Source organism: Artemia sp. Qi Xiang Cuo, chromosome 16, assembly GCF_049724085.1.
Source record: "Artemia sp. Qi Xiang Cuo chromosome 16, ASM4972408v1, whole genome shotgun sequence".
Lineage (NCBI taxonomy): Eukaryota > Metazoa > Arthropoda > Branchiopoda > Anostraca > Artemiidae > Artemia > Artemia sp. Qi Xiang Cuo.
The window spans coordinates 10,583,156-10,604,909 of record NC_142809.1 but is presented as its reverse complement, the minus strand read 5'-3'; the positions used below and the strand labels follow the sequence as shown (position 1 = coordinate 10,604,909).

At 33.7% G+C, this 21,754-nt stretch overlaps 1 protein-coding gene across 2 annotated transcripts in view; it reads left to right on the top strand.

Moving 5' to 3' along the window:
- The window catches only part of LOC148942553 (rho GTPase-activating protein 45-like), a 311,254-nt gene that overhangs the window by 102,477 nt on the left and 187,023 nt on the right, over positions 1-21,754 (top strand). Inside the window, exon 1 of one of the 2 annotated variants that reach the window (XM_089102067.1) lies at positions 1,761-2,177. The exons of the other annotated variant lie outside the window; for it this stretch is intronic. The gene's annotated coding sequence lies outside the window, so the exon portion shown is untranslated. Of the gene's footprint in view, positions 1-1,760; positions 2,178-21,754 lie in introns of those variants that run through there. 2 annotated transcript variants of the gene reach the window in all.

The window sequence follows — 21,754 nt, the reverse complement described above, 5'->3', positions numbered from 1 at the left end:
TTATTTAATTATACCACTATTATTAATGTACTTTTTTGTTTAAATCATAATATGTAAAACAAGGTTCAACAAAAAAACTTTAGATTCCACGTAACAACATTTTATTGGTGACACAGAACGCAGTAGTGCTTGAACCACGGTTGCCACCCCTAGTAATTTATCTCTATTTCTAGTGTTTTATATTGTCTAAGCCAAAATATCACTAAATTTGCACATAAATCACTGCTTGTCCCCCTAGATCCATCCCTGAGCCTTAACCATCTTAAATTTTGATAAAAAGTTGGGATATTTTGTCATCAAGACTTGATTCATAATGTTAAAAATTATGGATTAGCAAATTATACATTAATGGAATCAATTGATATATTACATTTTTTTTATTCAATTTCTGTTGTACGAGCAAAATTAACTGTGACTTTTAGAAAATCGTAGGATTGGAACCAATGTTTCAATATAAGTTTAAAATGAAAACTCTTATTAGGATGGCATGTGCACATTGAGGGAGGGGGGGAATAAATGGTCAAAAAGTAGATTTCTTCTATACATGTCAAGTAGCCCGACTGAATGCCCAATCTCGGTCGAAACCTTTGCCTTACGGGGCAAAATGGCAGACAGAAACAACTTGTTGAAGTTTTTGCTTATCAATTTCAGCTTTTTAGACTGATAAAGCGTTTTATCAGCGTATGGTAACTTGTTTCACCAAATCATGGCAACTGAAAATTAATTATAAAAGGGGCATAATTAGCAAAAATAGCATCCAATGTGTCCTTGCCAACATTTTGCCTTAGGTGACACTTAGTGACCCTAATCCTATTGGCGTTTTTACCAACTTGTGACAATGGTCTACCAGCTTATGACAATTAAAAACATAATGTTAAAACCAAAATATTTCGAAAACACCAAACTTCAGTCTCCTCACCAGCATTTTGCCTTAGAAATAAACCATTTGGTTGCGAGACAAATCCTATTTGTCTTTTTAACCACTTATGGCAGCTTATTCTACCCACTTACGGCAATTAAACATAGTTATAAAGCGGTATACTTCGAAAATAAAATTATAATACTTCCAATTGCCTTCGCCACCATTCTGCCTGAGACGGAAAGTCTTATTTGCGTTCACCGATTGTGGCAATTTGATCTGTCAAACCATGTCAATTAAAAATATGATGCTTAGAAAAAAAACTTCAATTTTACCATACCAATATTATACCTTAGATCAAAAGTCATTTTTGCGTTTTTACCAATTTATGGTATTTTGTAATACCAGCCTGTGGTGGTTAAAACATAATTATAAAACGAATACTTTGAAAAAAAAAATAAACTGCTTCTCTTCGCAAGTATCATGCCCTAGATTGAAAATCTTGTTAGCGTTTTTACCAATTTAAGGGAGTTTGTAACACCAACTTATAGTAATTAATTCCTATATTAGTAATTATATAGGAATATATATAATTCCTTATCCGACGGCTTATATATGAATATAAGCCGTCGCAAAATTACAAGCAAAAGCACCTCAAATCTAATCGCCTTGGAAATATTTCCAAGTAATCACCTCCCATGTTATTTTCGGTTAAAACATATTTATATTATGTTAATTTAAAGCATAATTAAAACACAATTAAAAACATATTAAAAGGGGATACTTGGAAAAAAATAAAACTTCAATGTCTCTTCGCCAACATTCTGCCTTAGATTGAAACTTTTCCGCAGTGAGCCAAATCCTATTTGTGTTTCTACCAACTTGTTCCACAGAAACTTCAGTCTTGGAGACAAAATTCTTCAACTTAGTTCTAGCGCTTTTTTCTCCAAAATTATTCTAGTGCTCAACTTCTGTAAATGGATTTCTGTATATTAACTACAAGTGAAACACTCTATTTGTGGAATTAAAAAAAAATATTGAGTCTACTTATTTACAAATCATTTCAGTTTCAGTGATAAACTTTTTATCTACACACGTCGAATTACCGACATTGATAAGGAATAGCTGATAAGGCTCATTTAGAAACACTTAACCTAAAAAAAAAATTTGAATCCAGAAAAGTTATTTTTCTTAAGATTAGTGTTATATTACCGTGAGAAGTGTACCACTTGTAACAAGATCTAGAGGTTAAAAAACGGTACTGCACAAAGGATAACAGAAAGTAAAAGGATGGTTGATGTCAAAGATCAACAAAGAGGTAATGCGTTAGTCATTCAAGTGATGTTTTTTTTTTCAATTTTTCTTTGAATAAATAAATTAGAAAATCAGACTACATTAATGTAAATTGAAATGGCAGAATGAGTGTAGAAAAATTTTGGTAAGTTTCTAGTTTACAACATAATTTAGCTTGGATGGAAGTGAATGCAGCACTGAATGTCTTTTTATGCTCTTTCACAACTCAATAATCAGTTCTGGGACATATTGAATTTTGAGTCCTGGGCTAAAAGGGTTCAAAATAGGTTATGTTTAGCAAAAGTTTAAAAATCTGGTACTAGAAAAAACTGGCAATTAAAAAAAAAAATTACCGTTTGTAGCTTATTCTCAAGTGGTAATTATTATTTTCCTTAGCCTTAATAGTAAAATGTTATTTTGAAAACAAATTTGGAGAATTTAAAAAAAAGCAACATTCCCCTTAAAAATTACGTGAGCTTTGTCATGACGTCATTTTTTAGGGGTTTCAGGGTTCTTTTTTTTAAACCCTGCTAATTGTTTTCAAAATAACATTTTACTCTTAAAACCAGGAAAATAATAATTACGGTTTGTGAATGAGCTAAAAATGGCAATTTTTTCTCACTAGACAGTTTTTTTTAGATATATTTTTTCAAATATTTTGGTTACCATGTTTAATCTTTTGGAGCCCCATTAAAGGCTCAAAATATAGTTTGCCCCAAAAGCCTTTCTATGTAAATGACCCTACATCAGAGGGGTGGTACCCCTTGGATCTATTTTTCTCAAAAGAACCTATCAAGGAAGACTGATTAATGTGCCAATGTTAATATGGTTTTTGAGGCTTCCGGCACCTCTCCTCCATGACAAGACATCTCCCCCTTTCCTCTCACTAATAACCAGCTAGGTGAAAGAAACGGTACTATTAGGAGACAATATTGCATGGGATAAAAAGTAATGAACGGGTTTTTGTCAAAGACAACGGAGAGGTATTGAGCTGAAATTATTACAGTGAAGTCCTCATTTCAGTTTATTAATGTATCAAGCAGGAAGCTGGCAGTATTCATGTATCATGTTCCAGGGAGAGCCAATTCAAGAAAATGTAGGTGGGGGGAATAAAGTATTTTTTTCAAAATTTAAAGGAGCAATTGCTGTTCTTAGATTTTTCAATGAAAATACCAAAAAAATGTTTTTAAAATGAAAATACTAAATAACAGTATTTCACAAATTCCGATGGTGGGGGGGGGGGAGGTACAAACAACATAAGAGTAAAAATTGTCTTCAGGCCCATTACCCCCCGGTTGGCACCCTTGGCAGATTCATCCCTTCGTCTTTTTTTATTCTTCTAAAGTACCTCAAGTTTCATCAAGAGGTTACGCTCGCTTAAAGTGCATAATCGTTTGAAGATGATTACGCAACCGAAGGTGTTCACAGAGTAAGTTAAAGGGGAGGTTGAGGTGATTTTGTTGCTGATTGATAGGCTAATACATGGGAATCGTATGTTCGTTTGCAGCGGGCGGGTAATTTATCAAAATGCAGGAAATCATACAAATTATCAGAAAATATGGTAAAAATCTCAAATTTAGGCAAAATTTTATCAAAAAGAAGTAGCTGGGAAATATATGTAAACTACAAATATGGATAGCTATGAAATTTATGGTAGGACATCTTTCTCTTGTCAGGGTGCCAACCTAGGGGCGAGGTCTGTCGTTTTCTCGTGACCTTTTGCTTTAACCATGAAGTTCGGTTTTGTATCCAGATATCCATTTTTCAAGAAGTCTTTTTCTTCTTCAATATTTTTATCTCAAGAGATACTCCTACAGCTTTATCAATAATTTCTTACATTTTTTTCGTTTAAGTCGTGTGTTATTTTTGTATTTATTTTTTTTTTCTGTTTAATTCGAGCCCCCTTTTAAATGCCGGATTCATATATCATATTTGTTTTCTGTTTCTTTTCATTTCCCTGTTTCCTCCTTAGAGAAATGAGTTAATCTCTCAGTATCCTTCAGTCTCGAGACCGTCATGAGAAAGTATTCAAAAGGTGTTTTATTCCTTCTTTTCTAGTCTTGAAAAGGAGCTATTTTTGTAAAAAAAAAAATCATCGTATGACGAAATGATATCAAAATAAATAAAATACAAAAGATTTTTTTTGATTTTTTAATTTAATTTCTTTTAGTGTTTAATTTATTGTTTGTTATATTATTACATTTATATTATATGTTATTTATTATATTTATATGCTTCGCCTTATCATTTATATATTTTATTAATTTATTTAATTATTTGACCAATTGAATTTTTAATAAAAACTAAATTTTATAGCAATAAGATTTTATAATAAGAATACACAAAAAATAGAAAGAAACGATTCAAGAACTTCAAACAAGGTAGATAAAGCCAGCCCTATGATGAATTGGTTTTAACAAACATGTTGAAAGGGACTTTTAAAAATGCTTTTACTTACAAAAATGCTGAAATACACCAATTTTTTCCCCGTTACCTGAAAAAATTATAAATTTTAAGATTGGAAATGAAAGGGTACGGGGGGGGGGGATGACATTAAAGTCGTCTTTGAGCACTTATAAATATGCCATGACTGCCGCACACTGTCATCTTTAGACTAAAAAAGTTAAGTTTTTCTATATAGCAGGAATTTTTTTCTATTATAGCGTATTTGAAGACAATAAGTGTTTTTTTTTTTTTTCTGTTTACTCTTTGCATCCTTTGGTAAATTTTTACAGGATAAAGAAGTAATATAAACATTATTGTGTCTCATCTTAACGCAGCGATTGCTTTGACTCTTGTCTCAGGGAGTGTTGCGGTCATGTTTTCCTGAGGGTATATTTATCGTACTGTTTGACTATTCTGTGAAAATGACTATCAGAAAATCCTGATCAGACGTCTTGGGAGGGGGGTTGATGGCTAGGGAGTGTCCCAGGTAGGAAAAAGGGCATGTGTTGGAAATTTGGTTCCCTACAATAGCTTTTAATCCTTAAAAAGGACATTGGAACTTTCAAATTCCGATTAAAAAAGCCCCTTTTCAAGTTTCTACGATTACCTCTTCCATATGGAAGTGTTATAAGAAAAAATAATAAAAAATAACGTAGATAATGCATGGGTGGCTCATGACAATTTACTTTGGCGTCGCTAGAGCATTGCCTTTGATATTTTTTTTTTACTGTTTTTGTTTTTTCTTGTAAATATTTTGTGACAGAAAAGTAAACATTTTCATATTTCGCTCTAATGTAGCGTTTCATACTTTCTTATAAACAAGGTCTCTCTTGTAGAACTTCCTGTCGAAACCATGGCCATCTCCATTTCCAACAATCAACGGGTACGGTATTAAGTGATTTTCTGAAGATTTTTTTCCTTTGAATAATTTTTCTTTGAAGAGCCTCTTAAACAGAGTTAAATAAAAGGGTTTAAAATGTAGATTTGGTAATTTACAGATTTCACATTTTTTTTTTTTTTTTTATAATTAAAAATAATTCTGAAGATTCCTTGCTTTTTAACTTGGAAAAGATTTTAACTAATGCCCCTTTCCAATACCCCTTAAAAAAAAAAAAAAAAAAAAAGTCTTAGGACGTCCCTTTTTGATATAGTCAAAGTCACAGTCAGATTTATTTCATTGCTTTCGAGGACTATAACGAGAGAAAGGTTGAAATAGCCAGGACAAGTTCTGCAGATGAAGGATGACGCATTGCCAAAATCGTCCATGTCGCCATCCTTCAAGGGCCAAATGGAAAGCAGGTCATCCCAGAATGGGAGAGGGGGCAGGGTGTCACAAGAAAGATTTAAGGGAAATGGGAACTTCATGGCAGGGTGCAAAGAGGGAGCCTTTAAATAGATTGGGATAGAGGAAGAACGTGCCTAGCTTGGTTGGGCTCAGGCAGCTTGGGGCTGTAGTGAGTTGTTAGCAGGAGTAGTTTCTCTTTTCTATTACTTAGCCTAAAAATTTTTCGAATTTAAAATTTTGAACGGGATACAAATGGAAAATAATTAATCACATGATTTTTGGTAAAGCTTACGAAATAATTAGATAAGAATGAAATTCGAGTTTATAGCGCAAATAAAAGGAACATCTGCTCGTATTTTTTTCTCCCTTTTTTTGTTATACCATCGCTAAATAACCTTTTATGCAGGAATACGAATAGACTTTTGTTAATGAATAACCACGATTAGGGTGTTGTCAGAATTTTTTGTAAAATTCGTCATATTGAACATAATACAAACAGGTGTATTGCATGTAAATTATGAAAAATTCTTAATTAATATAAAATTTCTTGTGCCTAATGCTATCTCAAGGTTTTTATCTTATCCTATTTATCTGAAATAGACTCCTCAAATATTGTGCCTACTTACAAAGTATGCTTGTGATAATTTTAGTGCCTCCAGGGAACTAAAACCGAAGTCAAAAGTGAATTAAGTAAAATTTTAAAAATATATACCAAAAACCTGCCATTAACAAACAGCCACATAAAAGCTTGTACGTTGCAATTTCAATCTGATTCCAAAATTAATAAAAATAGATAAAATAGGTGAAAGATACATAAGTTTTGAGAACTAATGTAATATTTTTACGTACTAAATGCTATCTTGAGTTTTTACGATTTCTCCCTACGTTTTTCGTTCGTTTCTCCCTTTTTCTAAGTCTGCTCCCTCTAAGTTTTTTGCCCTTATTCAAAGTATTTTTAACATACGTGTATTCAGTGCCTCCTGTCAATTACCATTCAGTACTAAAATAAGAAATTCGTAAATTCATGAGTAAGAATTGCGTATTTATCGTAAGGTTTTATAGTATCGAGTGTTATTTTATACTTTGTATGATGAAAGTGAAAAATATGTAATTATCGCGATATTTAACATACTGAATGTTACCTCAATGTTTTTACAAATTCCCTTACACTTTTGTATACTTTGTTTTTTTCTCAAAGTTGCCTTCCTCTAAATGTTGTGTAAAGTCTTCTTTTTTTAAAAGAAGTTAATGTTTAATAATTTAACACTAATCACAATTTTTTTTTTCACATAAGAGAAGATTAAAAAATAAACGCATTTATCGTCTTTTGGGACAACACTTAGCCATTGGTCCACTCCTGAAAAAGAAGATGTAACATTTAAACTGTAAATTTTGAACTGGAGTTAAACCGGCATATAACCTCTCTTATACCGCCTTTAAACTGGCTTCAAAATCTTCGAAATCACATTTAACAAGTATTACATATCCTTCATTCCTTTTATTTCATTAAATTAAAAAAAAACAAATATTTTTAATTGAAAATAAGGAGCGGCATTAAAACAAACAGAACTTATTCTGTATTTGAAAGGGGCTGTCCGCTCCTCAACACCTCGCTCTTTATGCTAAATTTGCCTCTGTCTCACAACTTTATTTTTTAATATAATAAAAAACTTTGACGTAAAGAGCGAGGCGTCGAGGAGGGGACAGCCTCTTTCAAATACGGAAAAAATGAGTGTGGGAGGGGGCCTAGTTTCCCGCTATTTTTGGTCACTTAAAAGGGCACTAGAACTTTTAATTTCGGTTCAAATGAGCCCTCCTGAGATATTCTAGGGCCACTGGGTCGATGCGATCACCCCTGGGGAAAAGAAAAAAAAAACAAATAAACACACATTCGTGATCTTTCTTCTTGCAAAAAAAAAACAATCCCACATTTTTGCATATAGGAGCTTGAAACCTCTACACTAGGGTTCTCTTATACGCTGAATCTGATGGTGTGATTTTCATTAAGGTTCTTTGACTTTTAGGGGGTTTTGCCACCTTTTTTCGAAAACAAAGCAGGTTTTCTCAGGCGCGTTACTTTTAATGGGTAAAACTAAACTTGATTAAACTTATATAATTGAAATCAGCATAAAAGTCTGATTCTTTTGATGCATCTATGGGTATCAAAATTCTGTTTTTTAGAGTTTGCTTTACTATGGAGCTGGGTCGCTCCTTACAGCAAATACAATTTTTCCTCATAAATTGAACAGTTCGTGGTAACAAACTGTAAATAAGGAACGGCCCAGCTCAATAGTAACCGAAACTCTAAAAAAAGAAATTTTGATACCAATAGATCATCAAAAGCATCAGATTTTTATGCTGATTTCAATATATAACTGTTAAGTCTTGCCCTTCAAAAGTTACGCGCCTGAGCAAATTTGCCTTATTTTCGAAAAAGGAGGGAAACACCCCCTAAAATCATAAAAACTTAATAAAGATCACACTATCAGATGCAGGGTATCAGAGAACCCTACTGTAGAGGGTTCAAGCTCCTATCTTCAAAAATGTGAAATTTTGTATTTTTTGCAAGAAGAAAGATCGCAGATGCGTGTTTATTTGTTTTTTTGTTCTTTTTTCCCAGGGGTGATCGTATCGACCCAGTGGTCCTAGAATATCGTGAGAGGGCTCATTCGAACGGAAATTAAAAGTTATAGTGCCCTTTAAAAGGCCAAAAGAAAAATGGAGGGCAACTAGGACCCTTCCCACGCTCATTTTTCCCAAAGTCACTCGATCAAAATTTTGAGATAGCCATTTTGTTCAGCATGGTCGAAAAATACAATAACGATGTCTTTGAGGATGACTTAATCCCCCACAGTCCCTTGGGGAAGGTCTGCAAGTTATGAACTTTGCCCAATGTTTCTTATAGTATTGGTTATTGGGAAGTATACAGACGTTCTCAGGGGGGATTTTTCTGGTAGTGGGGGGGGGGTCGGTAGTTACGTGAGAGGATCCTTCCATGGAGAAAATTTTCATGGGGGAAGGGAAATTGTTATGAAGGGGTGCCGGATTTCATAGCATTATTAAAAAAAAAACGATCAGAAATTAAATTAAAAAAAAAAACAAGTTTTCAACTGAAAAAAATTTCAACTGAGAAATTTTCAACGTCAAAACTAAATACAAACAGAAACTATTGCGCATCTGATTGGTTTTGCCCCCAAGTCAATACCTCGCTCTTTACGCTAAAGTTTTTTTTAGTACATTCATAAGAACAATTTATTCTAATTAACGGCTTTGTGATTAAGAGGTCATTCTTAAGGAATTGGAAAAAAATTCAAACATTAGCGTAAAGAGCGATTAACTAGGGGGCGAACCCCCAATATACGTAATAAAAATATGCGAATATAGAATTTCGTTATGTAAGTTAATTCGTAAGTTACGGATATTTATTACTAATAAAAACGTTCGTAAATTAAATTAAACAACTTTCGAGAAAGCCATTCACCCAAAAAAAGTAAAATTAATATGAAAGTTTCATTTTAATTATTCATGTACGGTGAGGCAAAATCAAAACCTGCATTAATTCAAAAATGTTCAGAAATTAAATAAAAAAACAGGTTTTTTTTTAGCTGAAAGTAAGAAGCGACATTAGAACTTAAAACGAACAGAAATTATTTCGTATATGAAAGGGGCTGTCCCCTCCTCAACGCCTCGCTCTTGACGCTAAAGTTTGACTCTTTCTCACAAACTCTATTTTTTAAAACAATAAAAGAACACTTCAGCGTAAAGAAAGAGGCGTTGAGGAGGGGACAGCCCCTTTCATATACGGAATAATTTCTGTTCATTTTAAGTTTTAATGTCGCTCCTTACTTTCAGTTAAAAAAAAACTTGTTTTTTTTTAACTCAAAAATGAATAGGAAGAAATTAAAATGTAAGTTAAGCGGAAACTAAACCGGCTTCTACAATTCAACATCTTCTAGTAAAAATTTTGGCAAATATTACACATTCTTGGCTTAGATTAGAACATTGGCATTCCGTTGTTCGACGGTATTAACTCTGGCCATGATATAAAGAATGCAAAGGGGTCTTAGACGCTAGACTCAGAAAAAAGTGTTTCATTCTACCGATGTGAACAAACCTTTGCTGTAGGATTCTAGAGATGGGAGAGGGGGATAAAAGTTAGTTTCTCCTTCGAAATTACAAATACTAAAAATGTTAAACCTCACATTATTCAAAAATGTGGCAACTTAATCCTTACAGTTATTTCTCGTGTTACAAGAATACATTGTATATTAGCCTAAAGTTGGGAATATTGTTGTCAGGGTGATTGCAAGGATGTCCAGAAAGAAGATTGCAAGAAAATGGTAAAAAAATAAAAGATCTGATTAGTTGACTGGGAAATATCCCTACCAAGCCGATTAACCAAAATTAATCTCCATTGCCACTTTGATGTGGATTGATACTTCAATGTGTTTACCAACTAGATCTGACAAATTCTTTTATAGTGTAGAAATATTTTGGAATATTTTGGTCCCAGTTGTGGATTAGCTTTTCCTCAGTGCCTTTTCTGGCCTCTTTTGCACCCGGAGCAAAATCTTGATATATTTCAACTGAGACAAGGATTTAAAATTCACCCTTAGATTTAATTTGTATTTTAATTTGACCTATTTAATTTATTTATTATAGATTTTGTATTATTTTATTTGATTTTTTATAGATCTTTTTAAAATATACTCTAGATTTTTCTTACTTTTATTTTTTGCCTGATACTCACTTTATTGTGGGTGACAGTTTTTTTGTTACCTTGGGTGATAGTGTGGGTGACAATTATGGAAACTAGATACAAAATTTTTCGTATCCATATTTAATAATCTGACTATTCTTGTAGTTTACAGTTCTTGAAAACGTTCTTAGGCTAACTACTCTAGAATACATTTTCCAAGTGCCCTTGGTCAGACGGTTGCGTGTGCATTCCCTAAAAATAGGGAAAATAGCTACCGATCTTCTTTTCAGTTCTGGCTTATTCTTTCTGTGTATTTTCAGGTATTTTATTTTTTGTGGTTCATTAAAAAAGACGTTACAGAAAAAAAAATCGTGATCTTGCTTGGTAAAACCTATATGGACGGATGAATAGATAGATATTTATTTTTAAAAAATCCACAGGGCATTCACAACACATAAAATACTACTCTTAACGCTCAAAACAACAATTTCAACAACACATACGAAATAAAATAGGGGGAAAAACAAGTTCCATGCATACTGCAATATTTTAAGCATTCACCCCCTCCCCCGTATAAAAATTCTGCTGTGTTTGCCATTCCAGTCTAATATATTTTCTATCGTTTTTAATGTTCCCAAAATCATTTGATCCCATTACTAAGACAAACCACTCATTTACCCCACCTTACTTGAAAATAAATCTTCCCTTCAGATCCAGTAATTTGGGAGCAAGGTTCAAAAAGTGAAGCACAGTACCTAGAGGTATTGTAGTCAGACAATATTTTCGTTAGCAGAAGTTATACCTAGTGGGACGACCGAAAAAAATACCAAGTTCATGGCCTATTAAGCTTCCGTCAAATGAGTAGGCGTAAAATTACAAATACTGAAATTTCAATAGCACAAGGGGGGCATCAAGATTTAGAAATCCCTAGGTATGGCATAGTCCATAATTGGTTTGGAACCACTGCATGGTTGGTCGACCAGGACTATCTATGGCAATCTGTCATCGTTCATATGCAGAAAGTGTTCTAGTCATATAATCCTTTCTTTCATTATAGACCTAGAAAGCGGGGTTGAACCCCATTTTTTGTACATATTACTGGTAGACCGCCAAATGGTTGAATAAGAATTTGATATTTCTGCCTATTTCTAGAACAGGTGGAATACTTTATCTTTGAGATGGGCTACCAGCATCTGGCAATATGACCGGCTTCTCCGGAGTTGCTTCACTTTATTTTATTAAAGATCTTGGAATATTGTTGAATAAACATCAGAAATTTGACTGCCGCTGTGTTGTTATTCCAGAATTTGCACATTCGGTTTTATAGACAGCAAAAATCGATGGTAGATGTAGTGTAGACAGATAAAAACCTATTTGATTTTACGGCAAACAAATATTGTTTTAACTCGAAAGTACCCAAAGCAGAGGAAGGGAAGCTACCCCCTTTCATATTCAAGGTCATAAAAACAAAAAAATTTGAGCTTTTTTTTTAAATTAAGCTATAATCATTCTCGTCATAAATCATTCGGTATGAATCAGTTTTTCCCCATAAAAACGTTCTTACGCGAACTATGCTAGAAAAAATTTTTCCTTTTGCTCTTAGCCGGAGGGGTCATATGGCATTCCCATAAACTATGGAAACTAGATACAAAGTTTTTCGTATCCATATTTGATAATCTGACTATTCTTGTAGTTTACAGTTCTTGAAATAGTTCTTAGGCGAACTTCTTTAGAATATATTTTCCAAGTGCCCTTGGTCAGACGGTTACATGTGCATTCCCTAAAAATAGGGAAAATAGCTACCGATCTTTTTTTCAGTTCTGGCTTATTCTTTCTGGGTATTTTCAGGTATTTCATTTTTTGTGGTTCATTAAAAAACACGGACAGAAAAAAAACCGTGATCTTTCTTGGTAAAACCTATATGGACGGATAAACAGAACGATATTTCTTTTAAAAAATCCACAGGGCCATCACAACACAAAAAATACTACTCTTAACACCCAAAACAACAATTTCAACAACAGATACGAAATAAAATAGGGGGATAAAACAAGTTCCATGCATACTGCAAAATTTTAAGCATTCACCTCCTTCCCCGTATAAAAATTTTGCTCTGTGCGCCATTCCAGTCTAATATATTTTCTATTGTTTTTAATATTCCCAAAATCATTTGATCTTATTACTAAGATAAACCACTCATTTATCCCACCTCACTTGAAAATATATCTTTCTTTTAAATCCAGTAATTTGGGTCAAAGGACAAAAAGTGAAGCAGATCCTCACCAACTTCTCCACACATGAGGTACAGTGGCCTAATTTGCTATAGGGCAGGGGGGACTTCCTCTTTCAAACCCCAGTTTGCCCCTCCCCCCACCTACAATTTAATTTCTTCAAAAATCTTGTCAAAACTAAGATAAGCCTGTGTAATTCAAGCATCCATAGAAACGGTTCAGTTTTCTTTAATATATCTTTGCCTTTTATGGTACTATATGGCTCATTTTTCATTTTTCACTGTCATTATCACTTGATTTGGAAAATTCGCTCCAACTTTGCCTTCCCCCCTGGATTTTGACGAAATTAAGCCACTGATGAGGCATGGGCAGGAGTAAGGACCATCCATCGCCCTTTCCCTCGCTAAAAATTTCCTTCTTTCTCTAAAGGCTAAAGAAAAATCATATTTTATAAGTGCTAAGGGCTATGTTTAAGTGGGCTACTGTCAACATTAGTGCTTTTCTTTTTATCCATTCAATTCCTTTGAGCCCTTTAATTCCTGTATATGTTTAATGGAACCCTCCACAATAAAATTGTCTCTTTCATCATTTTTCCGCTTCATAATAGTTCTGCCTTGGAGCTCCCAGGTATCCCTGGAAACTCCGGGTAGTCCTGGTAACTCCGGGTTGCTCTGGCTGAGAAATTCTGCTCCATTAAGTCCCTTCTGGCAACAAACACTTTTCACTGGTTTTTTAAGTTCTATTTTCACTGGTTTTCACTGGTTTTTCACTATTTTCACTGGTGTTTTAAGTTCTTCTTGACGGAAAATTTTACATCATCGTGCTCGAAATTTTGAATTTTATGTGTGAATCAATTTAAATATAAATTCTGTATTAATTCGTTAAAACTTTTCGATTTAAAATTGTGATATCCCTGCGCAATAGTCTAGGCTTCCCCTTAGTTTATAGTTTTTTGTAAAGTGTGTTCATCAAACAGTTCGTGGTAACGAACTGTAAGTAAAGAGTGACCCAGCTCAATGGTAACCGAAACTGAAGAAACCGGAATTTTGATACCAATAGATACATCAAAAGAATCAGATTTCAATGCTGATTTCAAATCTTTAATTTTCATCAAGTTTAGTCCTACCAATCAAAAGTTACGCGCCTGAGAAAATTTGGCTGATTTTCGAAAAAAGGGGGAAAGACCTCCTAAAAGTTATAGAACCTTAATTAGAATCACACCATCATATTCAGCGTATCAGAGAACCCTACTGCGGAGGTTTTAAGCTCCTATGTACAAAAATGTGAAATTTTGCATTTTTTGCCAGAAGAAAGATCACGGATGCGTGTTTATTTATTTATTTGTTTGTTTTTTGTTTTTTTTCCCCAGGGGTGATCGTATCGACCCAGTGGTCCTAGAATATCGCGGGAGGGCTCATTAGAACGGGAATTAAAAGTTCTAGTGCCCTTTTTAAGTGACCAAAAAATAGAGAGCAACTAGGCCCACTCCCACGCTCATTTTTTTCCCGAAGTCACCCGATCAAAATTTTGAGATAGCCATTTTTTTCAGCATGGTCGAAAATATGATAAATATGTCTTTTACGATGACTTAATCCCCCGATGTCCCCGGGGGGAGGGCTGAAAGTTATAAACTTTACCCAATGTTAACATATAGTTTTGGTGATTGGGAAGTATACAGCCGTTGTCAGAGGGGATTTTTGCGGGCCGTGGGGGGGGGGCGGGGGCCGGGGGCTATGTGGGAGGATCTTACCATGGAGGAAGTTTTCATGGGAGAAGGGACATTGCTATGAAGGTGGTGCCGGATTTCCCAGCATTATTTAGATAAAGATCAGAAATTATATATATAAAAAAAACAAGTTTTCCAACTGAAAATAAGGAGTAACATCAAAACTTAAAACGAACAGAAAATATTACGTGTATGATTGGGTTCACCCCCTAGTCAATACCTCGCTCTTTAAGCCAAAGATTTTTTAGTACTTTCATAAGAGCTATTTATTCTAAATAACGTCCTTTGTGATTAAGGGGTCATTTTTTAAGAATGTGACCAAAATTCAAACTTTAGCTTAGAGAGCGAGGTATTGACTAGGGGGCGAGCCCCCTAAAATACGTATTAAGAATATATGAATATAGAAGTTCGTAACGTAAATTAATTCGTAAGTTACGTATATTTATTACTAATAAAAACGTTCGTAAATAAAATTAAACAACTCTCGAAAAAGCCATTTAACGAAATAAAAGCAAAATTAATCTGCAAATTTTTTTTTAATTATTCACTCGTTGTGGACTAAAATCAAAACCTACATTAGTTCAAAAGCATTCAAAAATTAAATAAAAAAACAAGTTTTCTTAACTGAAAGTAAGGAGCGACATTAAAACTTAAAACGAACAGAAATTATTCCGTATATGAGAGGGTCTATCCCCTCCTCAACGCCTCGCTCTTTACGATAAAGTTTGACTTTCTCACAGCTCTTATTTTTTTAAACAATAAAAACTTTAGCGTAAAGACCGAGGCGTTGAGGAGGGGACAGCCCCTTTCATATACGGAATAATTTTATTTCGTTTTAAGTTTTAACGTCGTTCCTTACTTTCAGTTTAAAAAAACTTGTTTTTTTATTTAATATAATTAAGGCTATGAACTTCATAGCAGTGATTGATGAAATCCTATAGCATCCTATCTTAAATGTTCCTTCGTCTAGTTTTGTTTTGAAATATTTATTTGATCATTTTAGACTAGTCTCTAGATATTCCCTGAACAACAACGAATCGAACGATATGTGAGATGTCTATTTTTGCGAAGTCGAGGGGGAGGGGCTTGGGCCCCATCCATACGTAAACCAATGTTTTTGTACAATCCCAATATCAAAAAGATATTAGATGAATAACATTAGATGTATATATTATACATCTAGATGAATGTATTAGATGAATAAATACAAGAGTTTTAAAAGTGCATTCACAATATAAATATTCGTAAAACGATTGCGGAGATCCAACCAAATGAACAAAATTCCACAAATTGTTGAAAAGCACTAATTTGTGTATTGAAGTACATTGTGTGCACTTTCAACACGCACTTTGTACAATCCCACACGACGAATCGAACGATACAAACAACGATGAATCGAACGATATGGGACATGTCTATTTTTGTGAAGTCGAGGGGGAGGGGGATTTTTGCACTATTCCAATATCAAAATGATATTAGATGTATACCCTTCTGCTCAAATGAATTTATGAAGCTTCTGTTTTAAGCTAACTTTAGAGGCCACTCATACACCGTGGGTAAGATGTTAAAGCGAAGATAAGTAAAAAAATATTCAAAGCTATACAATTTACGTTTGCACAAAGTGATCGTATAAACTTTTATTGAAGAGGTGGCCAAAAACCGGTGAATCACGACGGAAATTGGAAAATTCCACAATTTTGTTTCGGGCTCAATTCCCCCTCCACCCCCGTCAGTGCACATGTTCTTACAGGGATTTTCCTTTGAAGGGTTTTTGGCTTGGTCAAAAGTTTCCGTGAAACAAAGTTAGAAAGGGAGCATAATTTTTCTTGTGAAGAGGCTTTACTTGCGCCAAAAGAGCACAGAGAAAAAAAAAGAGAATCTTCAGGAGACAATAAGGCGTCTTTTTTTTTATCTAACTGACGTTTCGTAGAGACTATTGGAATCATTCAATTTTGAAAAATCATTTGAGAACAGTCATTGGAACAGGTAATGCCATCTTTGTTATGTAAATTCGAGGAATTACAAGAATGGTATTGAGTGCTCTGACAGAGTTTTTAAAATAATACCCCTAATGAATATTAATAGACATTCTAAAAAAAACTATTTTAAAAACGATATATACAAATACATAACATGTGTATATTAAATATTTGTGTATATATATATATATATATATATATATATATATATATATATATATATATATATATATATATATATATATATATATATATATATATATATATATATATATATATATATATATATATATATATATATATATATATATATATATATATATATATATATATATATATATATATATATATATATATATATATATATATATATACAGATAGATAGATAAAATATAAACTTTTTGTGTTTAATGTTACTTATTAAAAATTATCCGCATAACAACTTTTGCATTATTTCAAAAAATGGGAAGAGACCCTTAAAAGTAGTTCGTCCTTTTTTGGGCTTTCGATATCAAGTAATGTTTCGAATGTTCGGTTTTTTATTTGATACCACTATCGCGTGACAGCCGGGTTCATCTTTTTTTCTTATTTTCTTTAAAGAGCCACATGTTTTTCCAAAGTCAGTGAATTTCCGGGCCATGGAGCCTTGCTATGTTGAAGTGTTTATTTTATTATTGTATGTATTTATTGTTGAGCTAAGAACTCAGAATTCTGTCTTTTAAAATGTATATCAGTTTGCAATAGAAGAAAACGCAATATATTTATATCTTGTGCTTTTTCGAAAAGCCCCTTTATTCTGAAGTGAGAATTTCTTCTAATTTTCAGTAAGGAGTCTGGGACATTATCATTCGCCTCATTATAATACCTAGTTGCTTTGATTGGAGGTTTGGAAACAAGGTCATACAATGTGAAGAACGTTATATTGGACTCATACCAAGGATGTATCCAAGACATTGTTTGGGGGGGTATTTTTTCGGCAGGGGGGGGGGGAGTTTTACTACAAAAAATGAAAAAAACATATCAAAAATGTGTTTATCTGCATTTTTGTTACGTTTTACGAGCGAGACAAGAATTTGGGGGTGGGGGGGCTCATTGATTCATACCCACATTTACAATAAAAAAAACTGTTTGGTCTTTACTTTATTTTAAACTATATCCAGATAGACTTCCACCCGAAAACGAGTGGAAACCACAACACAACAAAACCACATTTTTGTGCTTCACTGACAAATAAATATGTTGCTCCGAATACTGCCAACAGATGATTTCATTCATCTTCATCAACAGAACTGATGAAAATAAATGTCACTTTAAGATAATTATTCAAAATTGACTGTCTTTGAAGTATTTATATCGGGCAAAGTGTTTTTATATGTGAAAAATTGACACTATTTTAGAGGGTTTGTTTTAGCATTATCTTAGGCAGGGCTCTAGCACTGGTTAAGTAAAGAGCGACATGCCTTCAATGTATTTTTTTATTTATTTTCTTTTCTTTTTTTACCGGCCACTTTGTGTGGAGGGATGGTCGTTGAAACTTCGGAGGGGGCTAATTCAATTGGAAACAGAAGTTTCCACTGCCCTTTTTTAGGAATCAAAAGGAATTGGAGGACAAACCTCCCCTCTCCTATACTCCGTACTCAAGCATGCGCTCTACGCGCTAAGATTTAACTTTTAACGTAGATAATTTCGGAGACCACACTGCCTTTCCATGACTATAAAATAAAAGTTCAAAATAGGGATAAAATCCTTTTAATAGACAGTGTATAGAAATACACAAAAATACCAGATATTTCGGTCACATATACAGTGACCTACTGATGACGATCACTGTATATGTGACCGAAATATCTGGTATTTTTGTAAATTTCTAAACACTGTCTATTAAAAAGGATTTTATCCCTATTTTGAACTTTTATTTTATTGATTTAACTTTTTTTCTACCCCTAATGTTTCAAAAACGACTGATCAAAAACAAGCACAACTGGATTAAGATGATTTATTATTATTATTATTATTATTATTATTGTTATTATTATTATTATTATACAAAGCTTCAAGAACAGCAGACCTTATTGATGCGCATTTGCCTTAATAAATAAAATTTTTAGTTCAAATTTTTCAAAAGGTAATCGGTAAATAAACACTTGCATTTACCCATTAACTACATTTGTTGAACTCAATAAATGCATTCAGTAAAGCACAATAAAACTTTAGCGTAAAGAGTGAGGGTTTGAGGAGGGGTGGCCCGGTCAAATACGGAACAATATTCGTTTCTTTAAGTTTCAATGTGGCTGTTTTGTATTTATCTGAAAAAAAATAGCTTTTTTTATTCAATCTAAAACAAAAAACTAGTAAATTAGCTTGGACCTAGAGATCCAAATCGAGGTTATGAGAACAATACCCGAGGCATTTTGGAGCAAGTTCACAAACATCTGTCAAGCTTTATTATTTTTGAATTGTGCACATATAAAGAGTAATCTTATGTTATATTTCTTATCTTGGGAGCATTGGCGGTTTAGGCGTCTCTTGCACCTGGGGGAAAATCTTGATTAGTGGCCCTCCCCTGTCTCCCAGAGAATTTTCAGGCCAAATTTTAACAAAATTTTCACTTATTAAAAAATATTTTAAATTTATTAATTAATTAATAATTTTTCTTTTAATTTATTATTTACAATATTTAATTATCATCAGTTAATTTAATTATTATTTTTAATAATTATTATTTTTTTATTATTTTTCATTATTAATTAATTAATAATCCATTGATTATTTTTTTTATCAGAGGGGGCAGAGTGCCCTCCTTGTCCCTCCTCTAAAACCACCTCTACTTGGTAGGATTTCTTGATAACTCGGAAGCTTATCAATATACTCGGTCTTTAGAAATAGACAGTAATAGCATCAGGAAACTGGCAATAAGGATCTTTTAATCTCAGCAAAGCAATACAGGTAAACTAGGTCTAGTTAGTGCTTATGTGCTTCCGGGATAAGGTGATTCTGAGAGTAGTGAAGGTGATTCTGTGTAACCGGCATTATCTCTCTCACATTCTGCAACATCTGTTGCTGTGGCATCTCTTTGAAAGTCCTCATCACTTTAAATATAGCAGTCTAATATCGAGGGGTGCTGACTTACCGCCACTTTGTTTACATCTCGGAACGTCGTGTGTACCACGCAGTTCCATCATGCTTGGCACAGTCTCCAAAACGCTTGGTGCACTTCCGCCACGGTGACTATGATTTCAGAGAGAGAGCTACCCCTCGTCTGTTATGGTGCTTAACAATTTCTTCGTGGTTTTATTATTTCTCTGCTATTAATTAAGTTTCTAATGCCTGTGATTATTCTTGATGTCGTTGGAGTGGATTGGGGAAAAGGTTGAAAAGGGCAAAATCCTCTTTGCAAGCTTTTTGATACACAAAGTCTCAGTAGCCCTTAGTTCCAACGTGCCACGATTTAAAAAAAAACAAAAAACTGTTGAACTCCTGTTATAAGCACAAGGAAGCAAATTGAAGATTAGTGTGTGTAATATATTCAATAGTTAGAGTTAGTTCAGACGCTTGGGAATTCCCATTCTCCCTATGGGAATTTCGATAGGGAGTTTCGTAATCCCCATTCGGAGCATGGTTTGGATTTTTTCCTGGCTTTTTCGTACGGAGGGCTGAAGTGATTCGGAACTTCTGGTGGCATTTTTGAAATTTGAAAAACATGTCGATTGTCAGGTACCATAAAACACCCAATTTGATTGCACTTGTATAGAATTATCAACTTTTGTATGATGCTTCAAGTTCAGACTACAAGAAATCTCTACAAGCTAAAAACGCATCTTCAGTCATGACTTCTGATGTTTGAATATTTTGCCAATATTTGCAGTTCGGATACGTGTGAACATTCTCCCTATAGGAAATTCCATGCGTTTTCCCCAAACGTCTGAATTAGCTCTTAGCTATTCGTTTGACTCTTGAGCGTGTGTATTCGCATACCTTGGAATATTTCAGCGCAGCGTTTGCTGAAGTTTCGTTTTTCCTCATTAAGGCTTGTAAAAAATCGTCCAGAAATCGTCCAAAAAATCGGTTCGATTTTCAGTAAAACATAATATCTGGGAGCTAAGGGTAAAGCCGGTAAGTTTTGCCAGCATAATGGGAACTTGAAATGACTTGAGTCTAAAATTTTGATAGATCTATAGGGAGGAAAGGTAAGCCTTCAGGAAAGCAGACATAGCTTGATGTGCTATGTCTAATATTAAAGAGTGATCATGGTTTTTCATTTATATCTTATGGACAGAAAATACTTAAAAAGCTAACCCTGATGTTGAAGAGACTGGAAGTAAATACGCTGTCAACCAATTGGCCTTGCACCTGAAGGGAATTCACCGTTCGAGAGGATCTATTTTTCTCTACCACAAATTCCTGATTTTTAAATTAGTTAGTGAACCTCAAACTCTTCGTTCTGAACACCGGGGGTGGGGGAAGGCCAAATGTTTCTCTGGAGGGGGGTAGTTTCATAAGAATTTGTATAGTGCGACAAGTCAAACAAATTATGCAACCAAACTTCGTAAGTCAGTTTTTTTTTCCTTTATTAGATAAAAGTAAGATAGTCCACTAAATTGGGAAAAGTTCAATTAATCTATACTCTTAATATCATATATCAAAACCAAATAACCAGAAATTACTATTAAAGAATAAATGAACCCAAAACGAACAGAAATTAAATAAACAATCATAGCAAAAAAACATACAACAAGTAATAATTTCTGGTCGTTTTGAGTTTGAATTTTAACAGGTATTCTTATCTCCTGAGCTTAAGTTTAAAATGACATTTACTTTTCTTTGAAAAACTTATTCTTCGGAAAGTTTTTTTAATTAATCTTAGAAAAAGGTGGGTGGGGAAAAGGAGATCATATTATGGGAGAAGAGGTAGCAGCAGCTTCAAAAAGCACATTCTTAGGCCCAAATTCTCCAGATGTTCATAAGAGGCCCTTCCAGATCAATATGAAGGGGTTTAGTACCCCCTAGTTCCCTTCAGTTGAAGGATATATTCTTAAAAAATGTTATATGTTTGCCGAAACGTCTTGAGTCTAAAATACACAATCACATTCATCTTTTTGCCTGCACGGCAGTTGGAGGATGAGTCCCCTAGGAGCAATATTTGTCTGATTACGCACTCTTTTTAAAATTAATAATTATGATATAAAGAGTCCTTTGGGGTATTTTAGACACCCTTCTCTAAAAAAGGTCTAAGGTGC